The sequence below is a fragment of the Echinops telfairi genome, unplaced genomic scaffold, assembly GCF_000313985.2.
Source record: "Echinops telfairi isolate 266 unplaced genomic scaffold, ASM31398v2 ScPeMD7_2291;HRSCAF=2852, whole genome shotgun sequence".
Lineage (NCBI taxonomy): Eukaryota > Metazoa > Chordata > Mammalia > Afrosoricida > Tenrecidae > Echinops > Echinops telfairi.
Genome location: NW_022106189.1, coordinates 4,349,075 through 4,359,485, shown reverse-complemented (window position 1 = coordinate 4,359,485; position 10,411 = coordinate 4,349,075). Strand labels below are relative to the sequence as shown.

Sequence of the window (10,411 nt, the reverse complement as noted above, 5' to 3'; positions counted from 1 at the left end):
CCCCTCCCTGGAAGAACCATGGCACTTTCCAAGCACTGACTGAGGTTTGAGACACAGATGAACGGGCTGCCTGTCTTAGATTTTAACTTGTGCTGCCTTACACGCGTAGCACAGTCCTGGGGTTTAAAATAGCAGAGCCCAAAATCTGTCTTCAAAATGTCTGGGAAATGCTGAAGCTTCCTGGCCCAGGATGAGGTAAAAAAAAAAAAAATCCAAACACAAACCCAACACGCTAGCCTAAGATGGCTAAATTAAAATCGCTCCACAACAGCAGTAGGTACGCAGCTCTCTTCACCCATATTTCCAAGGCCTTGTCCTAATGGACAGTAAATTGAAAGTTATATCTCTAGCCTTTTGTAAAGAAAACACCTTGCTAATACTGTAATCATTCTGCAGCCTAACAACAGAGGAAATCATGCCATAACAAAAACCCTGTTACTAATGGCAACATTGATTTCTGCAATCAGCCATTAAGTCGAGAAAATGAGAGACAGTTTGAGGCACCTCAAGGCGCTGCACTGCCCACTGCTAAGGATGTGGCAGGCCATGGAGGGTCATTTTCTTTTCTTTTTATAAGTTTCTCTCTCTTTCTTCCCCTTCACAGTTTCAATGAATATTTTAGCATTGGAGGCAATTCACTCCTACAGTTATTAAGTATATGCCCGCTTAGTTTTGTTGTTATTGTCATGCTTCAGTATACCCTTCTCCTAGGAAAAAATTAATCTAAAAATAAAGTGTGAGGCTGCCGGCTTATTACAAACCAGTAAAGAATTGTTAAGACACATAAATCTGCCCCGCACATTCCCGAGATTCCAAGAGCACTTAATGCCGCTGCTTAAATACCCATGAAACACACTGTCTCCTGCTGCAGCCCTAGCCTTCGGGGCGATTTATGGCTGCTGAGACCCTCTCAGAAGAGTCGACCCCAGGGGCCGAGTGCCCTGGAGGAGCGAGGCCGCACTCCACGGAGTGCCTACTGCAGGGAACAGACCAGGACTCCAGGGAAGGGCCTGTGAGGTGCACTTTCTGATGGTGGGAACCCATGAGAACGTATCCCTCTGTCCACCGAGGCAGCCAAGTGCCAGGCGCCCACTGCCAGGCGGGCTCCCCGCTCCGTTCCTGGGGAGCAGCCGCCTCACTGCTTTGAGGCGGGAGACCCCGAAGGGGCAGGGAGCAGAGAGCACCCCGGCACTCCTAAGTTTCCAGAGGGACACGGAGTTAACGTTGACAGATTTCCATCCCTCGCCCAGGCCGCTGAAAGGAAAAGGTCTCCGTGGAATATTCTGCCACCAAATGTTCTGCTTCATTATTGACGTGTTTACCGTGTTTTTCTCACCTTCTGGCCGAGTGATAGCCTCGTGCCATTCCTATCTTGGTTGCCCCCCCCCCCATCTCCAAACACTCCATGAAGGGGAAAGTGAAGGGGTTGGGGGGGGGGCACAATTTCCTGTTGCTTTAAAGAACCAACGGTGCTTGTGGCTCTGAAGAGAATTACCCGAGCAGTTGATCATCACACGTCTCTCTTTTCCCCACTGAAGTATCTTACAGTGGTGAATAACCAGTTCTTTCCTTTTCTGATGGTCTCCTTTGTTTTCCTCCTATTCAAATGAGGCTCTTTTCATCATGTTCGGACTAAGTAGGGAAATGGACGCAAGGGCAGGGTGCAGCCCGATGGCGGCCGCCTGGGACGAGCCGCTCTCCTGGAACCAGGACCCTGCGCCAATCTCAGTCTTCCGTCCCATTCCTAACGAGTATGACTTGTACAAAGTGGCACGGAAATAAGCATTTAAATGAAAATCTTGGCACAATGGGCATTTTATTATTACCTGTTAGAAAACCTGCAAGGAAAGGGAGAAGACGCCGCAGAAAAAAAAAGCTTTAAGCCCTTCAGTAGAGAAAGAAGTACTTATTAAGGCTTCTATTAAGAAATCACTGCAAACCACCATTTTACAAATTTCTTAGACCGCATAACAATGTCACAAAACTTAATTTGCATCGCTTGATTCTTTTTTGTTGTTGAAAACTGGGTCAGTAGGGCCTGAGAAACGATTTTTTCAGATCGTAACCAATGGATTCTTCTTTATAAATTGCTGCTCTTAACATGATAGTAGTTCTGAATTCATCATAAAAACCTTCTTTACAGAGAGCCTCTTAGAACAGATCTCCAGAAGAAGGCTTACAATGAGTGGCAGCCACGTCCTTTGTTATCTGATGTAAGTCTTTGCAAAGGAGGATTGGGAACGGAGTGGCTGTTTAGAAATGTCTTGCTCAGACCGAGACGAAGAAGGGGTCAAGTTTGCAATCAAACAGTTATTGCCGAGATGGGCGACTGTCACAGGCTAGGCTAATGTGGGCTGCAGCTGTTTGTTATGTGAGCAAAAGAATGTTTGAATCAGTGAACATGTGAAAATGATTCCAGTGAACCAGAAAATGTGTTTGTTCTTTGGCTCTCCAAACTGCTGAGAACCAAGCTTAAGATCAACTGCGAAACCCAGGACCTTTGACAAATTGAGAGGTCATATTTTCTCGCAGAACACGGACAGAACTAGTCAAACAGATCATTTCCCCTTTGTTTTATTTTTGGTGACGGTGGTGGCGGTTTGACTTACTAATAATTTCGCACCCTCAGAGATGCTATCTCTGCTTCCGTGGACAATTCAAACGGAAACTATTTGGGAAGAGGCAGCTGATAAATTTCACTCTCTTTGTGACATTTTGGAGGGAGGTGGAGTGGGGGCCCCAAGGCGTCCCTGGGTCTGGCTTGCATGCAGAAATCCCCGTGGAAGAATTCTTCTCCTGCACCGATTCCGGAAAAAAGAAACCCTCTCAGTCTGCGCCTGGGTCCTGCCTTTGCTCTTGAGTCCTGACAACCACCGAAGTTCTGTTTCTTCCGATTTTGCTTTGGAAAACCATGCTCAGAATAATTAAAACTTAATGTACTAAGAAACGATAGTGTTCATTATATCCAACAGGGCAGTTACCTTCTGCGTTCCCCATAATTTGGGAGTGGGGATAATTGAAGTCTTGATGATGGGGAAGGGGTAATTGAATGTGTTGACCCTCTGTTCATTAAATAAAGTCAGCTAAGTTACATGATCAATGGAAAGCCAGGGAGAGAGGCAAAGACGAAAATATTGTTAACCCCTGCTCCTGCTGGTGTACTGTTTTGAGATGGGCCAGGGTTATTTGATCAGCTGGCCCGGAAGCCTCGCAGGGTCTGCTTTTGTTGCCTGAGCTGCATTCCGGAATGCTGGGTCTCCGTCCTGGGTGGGGCCACTGACCACGGCAGCTTTTCCCAGGCCTCCTGGCCTGCCTGCATTGCCACGAGGTGGACAGTGATATGATAGATTCTCTTTCTTTCCCATCTCTTTTTCTCCTGTGGCTCCCTGCCTACCCCCACTTGTGCTTACTGCTGCCTGCTCTACACAAACAAATCCAGGTTTCCAAAAGAAAGGGGTGGGGCTCGGGGCTCGGGTGGGGTGGGGGGTGGGGGAGGGGGGACAAAAAGTAAGAGAGAAAAAAAAATTTAAGTCTGAGGATTAAGATCTTCTTCTTCTTTTTCTTTTTTGCTTGTGCATTCCAATTGTTCTTAAAATATTTGGCAATGTCAATTAGTAACTGAGCAGAGTTAGCTGATGAACACAATTTTCCAGTAGACTGAACACCCTATTGTTGCCGAGCGAACAGCAGATTTCTGAGGTCATTATCATTCGCTGGTTGCTTGGCCCAGCTGCTTCCTGCTGCAAAAGCCAAACTTTATACTGGAGCTCAGGGATGGCGGGCAGCAACAGGGGGCTGGGAGGGAGAGGAGAGCTGGCTGCAGAGAGGAGACAGTCGGAGAACCAGAGAAAAGGAAAGTGAAAGTGTCCAGGAGGCTCCAGGAGAGCTGTGCTCCGGGATTCCTGCTCCAGCTTCTTCCTACCCTGGCCACCTCCAGGCAGGTCACTAGAAGGACCAGGGCTGTGCCCGTGGGTTCATGGCTACTAATCCCTTTGCTGGGCAGAGTTTGGGAATACAATAATCCCATTTATAAATGCCTCACCCCCCACTCCCTCTTTAAACCCAATCTGAAAGCATGTTAGGGCTTCATTCAGAGAATCCCCCTTCCATGTGAGGACCCTCATACAGTCCCACCCCCTGACCCAAGAGCGGTTTCCTATAGATCATCGAACTTGAGACTGGCCCACTACTTTATTTAGCCTGGCATCGGAAGCAAGATGTGATTTTTCAGAGTGAGACTCAGAGCTGCTAACACTTCCTGGTGAAGAAAGCAAATAGCATCGTGGAAGGCTCCGCGGTCTGTGCCCACCCGGCTTCTCCTGCTTTCCCTGCCCACCCCTCCTCCCTCATCCTCCTCCCCTCCCCTCCCCACCCACCTAATTGGGGAGCTGTTTCAGAGAGATGAAAAGCTGCACTTTTTTAAAGCTCAGCTGTTAAACCCGAGCGCCATATGCAGCCCTCCAGTCCCCGACGTGGAAGTGTATGCAGGCGGCCGCTGCCGTGTTTGGTGGGAGATTTACAGAGGCTCGGTGTCTGTATCAAAGCTGTGCCCAGGCAGACGCTGGCGAGGGCCCTTCCCGGGAGCCTCAGCAGCTGCCCACCTAGACATGGGTGCCACAGGAGCAGGGGCTCCCTCCACTCAGGGCAGTGGGCAGAGGTGCAGGTGGAAGGGACTCTGGATGCCAGTTACCTGTGGGGTGCAGGAGACCAGGAGCCAGCTCTACCTCTACCAGGTCTTCTCCCTCCCCTGCTGGGAGCAGGGCTCCTGCCAGCAGCTTGATAAATTTGATTGATAAATTTGGTGAACTCCAGTATCTTGTGTTGTGTTTGGGGAAATTTGGGGAGAAAGCACTGAGCTCTGGGCATTTGCTGGCCCTTAGCATGTGGCTAGCCAGGGCACTTCCATGGCACTGCCACGTGGCATCTCTGGGGAACAGAGAATGTGCTGACCCCGAGAGTCCTCAGCCTGGGAGTGTGGCCCACAAGTGGGGTGGGGAGGCTACCATCCCAGAAGCACAGCCTCCTGTATGCTGCAGTCCATGGCCAGGGCCCCTCTGCAGTCCTGGCTTGGGTGGTCCCGCTTCAGGGTGGGAGTTGTGTGGCCAGTGTCCCCCTGCTTCTCTCCAGGATGCTGTGTGGAGATTCTGGGAAACCTGGAGTGCTTCACTTCTACCTGAGAGCTAACCTGCTAGCCTGAGGAGCGAGCATTCGTTTAAGTCTAAATTTAATGATAGTCAGGAAAATACAGATTAGCTAAGACAGGTTACAATGAGGCAAAGAATTAAGCAGTCAATTTTCAAAATAAAGCATGAAGCATTAGCCACTGTGGGCTGGTTCCCATTAGCTCACATGGGAAGCTTCTTGGGGCTCTGGCCCCGGCTCCCGCCTTGGGCAATGTTTGACCCCTACTTGTGGGGTGTTGGCTGGAATTAGCAGTCTGCTTTGCAAACAGCCATAGCGTGACCTCTGTCCCAGGGTTTGGTCAGACACTGGCATCATGAGCTCCCAGGGGTTGCCTTTCACTAGCTCACTCACTGTGCCTCCTGGGAGGTGGGCACTCATGCCCACTGGGTCAGCACCAGAGTCTGGGTGGTGCCAGCGGGTTGTGATTGGTGGACAGTTTGAACCCACTGAGCCACTCAGTGGCAGAAAGGCCTGGGGAACTGCTTTCATAAAGATTCCAGTCTAGGGAGTCGGGCTGCTCTGTCAGGCCTGGGGGACCATGAGTCAGGATGAGTTGATGGCCATGTCCTTGTTGGGTTGTAGATGTTGGCCCTGCCAGGGCCACTTTTTGGTGACCCCTTTCTGGTGAGGGGAGGCCTGGTGCCCGGAAAGAGTAAGGTATCAAAGGTGCTCTCATCTGATGCCCACCAGGGATTCCTGACTGCCCTCCTCTGGGAGATGGTTCTGGGGGTCCCAGGGTCAGCGGGGCTTGGGGCAAGCTAGCATACCAACAGGAGGCTTCTGCACTCCCCCTGTGCCCCTGGCCCTTGAGTTTTCACTGGATTCTTGGGGGAGACAGAGAGGTGCTTGGGATTCCTGAGCAAGGGAGGGGCTGGGGGATGCACTGGAGGAGAGTGGGGTGCAAAGCACCCCTCACTGCCTGTGCAGGCATAGTCAGAGCCCGCAGTGAGTGAGACCCTCTAGCCATAGAGCTGGTGTGCAGGGTTGACAGTGGGGTAGGGAGCACCTGCCGAGAGCTGGAGATTGGATTGGTGCAGGCTTCCTAAATCCAGGGTAACTGGGCTGGAAACCATGCTGACTACCACCCTTGGGCCTGCCTGCTGCCCTTCTGGATGCCTCTCTCCCCTCTGGAGACATCTGACGGGCTCACCCCTCCACCTTTCTTGGTGAGGTGGCAAGTTCAGGAGGAGGGCTCCCTCCAGGCTGGCAGATGAGGAGCCTTTGGGGTAGATGGATCTCCAGGAGAGGTGTGGGGCAGAGGGGCAGGCAGGTGGTGGGGTGGGGGTGGGTGGGCCTACGATCTCTCAGGGAAGCATGCGTCACAGAAGCTGGGGGACGCAGGGGTCCCTCACATCTTGCCTGGCAGGATGGGACGATGGCAACATTTACTTAAGCTGTGGAGTTTGGCACGGCTGCTTCCCGGCACCATCTGGAAAGCCCCTCTCAGCAAGCCACGGGCCTGCCCCAAAGGCATCTGGGGTGGGTTGGGGCAGTGTGCTGGGGCTTTGCTCGCAGGCACCTTGGCACCGGAGCAGGCCTAGACGACCTCCGAGCGGCACACAGCTCAGACAGGCCCTGGTTGGTGTGCATGCAGGGGTCCCTCTGTCTGCGCCTCCCTCCGGCCAGGCTGCACAAAAGCAGCCTTCTTTGCCCAGCGTAAACGCTATTTCCTGGGGCTGTACTTCTCCCTGCATATTTTGTCTTGTACTCTTTTACTGTTGTCACCTAAGTCCCAGAGGGTTAGTGACACAGCCCAGGACCATCAGGGCTGAGGAAGGAACACCGTGCCACCTTCAAAAGGGACTAGCCAGGCTGACATGGAGCCTGGCAGCTGCAGCGCTAAGCACAAAGATTTGCCACTATCCTTTCCCTGATCCACATCTTCAAAAAAAGTCTTCCGAGTCCCCAAACACTGCATGTCTGAACAGCCTCTGGCACTCCCTGAGGGGTGGGCCCGGGCAAGAGGCAGGGGCCGCCTTCCAAGTGGAATCCGTGCCTTCCGGTGTTGATTCCCACACAGAGAAGTTGTCCAGGGCTTAGCTTCTCGTGGGCCCCATTTCTTGGTTCCTACAGGCTGGGGGCTTCTGTGTGACATGTGGCATGCGTCTGGAAGAAGTGGTGGGTACAGCACAAGCTGGTCTCCTTGGCTGTTCCCCACCCCCCACCCCAACCCAGGCCTCTGCTTTGGGGTGCCCAGCAAGCTGCTGATTTGGGTGGTTGCATGACAAGGAGGGTGGTGGGTGGGCTTAGCTTTCAGTACCTGGTCACTTGCTTCCAGAGGATGGTGTCACTTCTCAGCTTTGTATCCACCTTTGGGCAAACTTTCTGTGGTTGGTACTGTGTCTTGGACATTGTGTAGAGGAGTCAGGCCTTGCCCCTTCCGCCCTGTCCCCTACAGAGGCGCTTGTTGGGCAGCATTGGGGGGGCCGTTTGTTTGATCTACGTCCTAATGCTGCCTGATGTACCCTGGAACTTGTCTCCCCACGGTCCTCTCCTGCTTTCATGAAAGGGATGTCAACTCTGAACTGGCTGCCTGCCGTGGGTTTTGGACACCCTCGGGTGTCTCCAATCATCTTGAGAGGCATGTTGGACAATGTCCGATGTGCTTCTGTTTCGTTCAACCCAGGATGCATGCAACAGTGGTCTCCTTGAACCAGGCCCAATGAACGCTGCCCCATATTGCTGAATGCAGTTTGCAGAATTCACTGCTACAATTGTTATTTCGCTTCTTTAGAACCACCTCTGTGATCCCTTCTTAGAGCTGCAGTGTGAATTAAAATACTATCAGTTGAGGGCAGGGCCTGGGCCAGAGCCAATCCTAGGTGGGGCCTAACCCGCTTCACAGTGCCCTTCACTGCTGACACTCACCACTCTCCCCTGCCCGGCCCCCCCTCAGTCCACTTGGTCTCCTCCTCCAAGATGGACATTTCCTGTTCCCCAACTTTGCTGTGGCATTGTTGCCTGGAGTGACCTTTTGTTTTCTTTCTTTTCATACTTCGAAGGTATGCAATAAGTGAAAATAAAATAACTGTAACGTCATATAAGGGAGATTTAGAAGGTTTGTGGAAGAGATAAATGAAAAGATCATTAACTTCCCCATTAACTTCTCAAGTCCCCTTGTGTGCCCGCTGTGCGCGCCCAGGAGGTGCAGTGGGGAAGCACTGGGCTGCCAACTGGACTGTTGACACTCTGTCAGTGGTAGCAAGAGGTGGCAGTGTGCTTCCAGAAAGATTACAGCCTCAGAAACCCTCCTGGGCTATTCTGTTCCTTGCGATTGGGTCTCTGCAAGTCCAGACCAACTCAAGGAAAACTTCTTAGGCATCACTAACCACCTTGAGAGCATGAGCCATTGGGCCTGGGGAATCAAGGTCACAGTTTTGGGACATACCACAGTCCGTTAGTGTAATGTAGTTCACAAAGACAATGGGCTATATCCTGCTGCCTACTGAGCTCAGGCCTTAAAGCTTGTGAGTAGCCATCTCTGGTGTAACTTTTGATGTCTCCACATTCGGAGGAAAGAAGAGGAAGGGCAATCTAAAGACACATGGAAACAATGAGTCCAGTGGTCTAACAAACCACATAAACATCCGTCTCCACACCCCAGAGGCCAGAAGCACTAGATGGTGCCCCACTACCAACCGCCAGATGCTCAGAAGGATCCCATTAGAAGACAGTCTGGGTCATCCCTCATAGAATAGGAAAAAGTACAGAACAAAAACTCAAAATCGTGAAAGAGACCAGGCTTACTGGTCAGACAGGGATTGGTGGGACCTCCCAAGACTATAACCCTTAGTCATTTTTCAGGTCTCGAACTGAAATCACCCTTATGTTTAAAAAAAAAACCCAAACCACTCAGAGATAAGCAGATATGTGGTGGAGACGGTGAGGGGAACCACAGTTTAGCTTAGTGCACAGATCACACCTCAGACAACAAAACCCGGCAGCCGTGGAGGTGACGCCAATTCATGAAGGGCTCCTATGCGTTAGAGTGGACTGTGCTCCATCATGCCGGATTTTCCAGAAGCGCATCACCAGGCCTTTCTGCTGAAGCACCTCTGGGTAGTTTCAAATCTCCAACCTTTTGGTTAGCAGCCACTAAAAAACCATAAAGGCACATTTCAAAGCTGTTTCTTACTTTGCATATATGATTAGACGTGTTAGTGAAATATGTCCTATTGTCTAAAAACATTATATATTCTAAACAAGGGTGAGGCATTTTAGTTTCTGTGAGGAGCCAGCTCATAAATACTCTAGGCTTCACCAGTCAGGCCATCTCTGTCATTACTGTCGAATCTCTGTCATCAACAAAAGGGTACGATGGTATTTCCATAAAACGTCACTATTTGCTGATTTATTTCCTAGAAGGTTAAACTTTCTTAAAACATGTTAGCATCATGCACATAATCCATATTTTGAAGAACACTTAGGAATATTGGGAAGAATAATTAGGAATTAGGAATGATAAAAATTATTGCTACAAAACCCTGGGAACTTTTGCTCATCACGATTATGAAAGCATGCGGCTGCTGTGCCCCCGCATGGCTTCCACCTCGATCTAGATGCTTCTGAAGGTGGCATCCCGTCTCTCAAACCCTTCCGTGTCCCCAGGGCAACAGGGCAGTGCTGGCATGCTCACGGGTCTCAAGTCCCAGTCCCTTTCAATGCTCTTTAGATTTGGAGACAAAAAGAAGACTGAGTGAGGAGCGAGACCTGGGCTGTGGGGTGGCCGACGGGGCGGAGATTCTCACCGGCGTGCTCTCAGCACAGCGCTGCCTGCTCGTGAAGAAGGAGCGGGTGCAGTGTCAGCACAGAAAAGAGACAAACGGTCCCCGGTGCCACTGAGCTTTTGCTCAACCAATGGAGTTTCCGGTTTTTTGGAAAGTTCTGCAACTGAGCCTCATGGACATCTTGTGTCCTTGGAGAATATGGATCAAGATGACCCCTTGGGAATCTCAAAGCCCATTTCCGGAACCTGCTTAGCTGACTCCTGTGCTTGATTTTACCTGGCCCAGCAGATCCCTTCCGAAGCCACTGTTTCGATAGGACCTTCTTTTTTTTTTTCTTTTTTAACATTTTATTAGGGGCTCATACAACTGTTATCCCAATCCATACACACATCAATTGTGTAAAGTGCATTTGTATATCGTTTCTCAAAACATTTTCTCTCCATTTAAACCCCCGACATTAGGTCCTCATTTTTCCCCTCCCTCCCCGCTCCCCCCTTCCG

At 50.8% G+C, this 10,411-nt stretch overlaps 1 protein-coding gene across 3 annotated transcripts in view; it reads left to right on the top strand.

Annotated features, from left to right (window-relative positions):
• The window catches only part of ZNF536 (zinc finger protein 536), a 379,804-nt gene that overhangs the window by 99,172 nt on the left and 270,221 nt on the right, over nt 1-10,411 (top strand). The gene's annotated exons all lie outside the window — the stretch shown is intronic.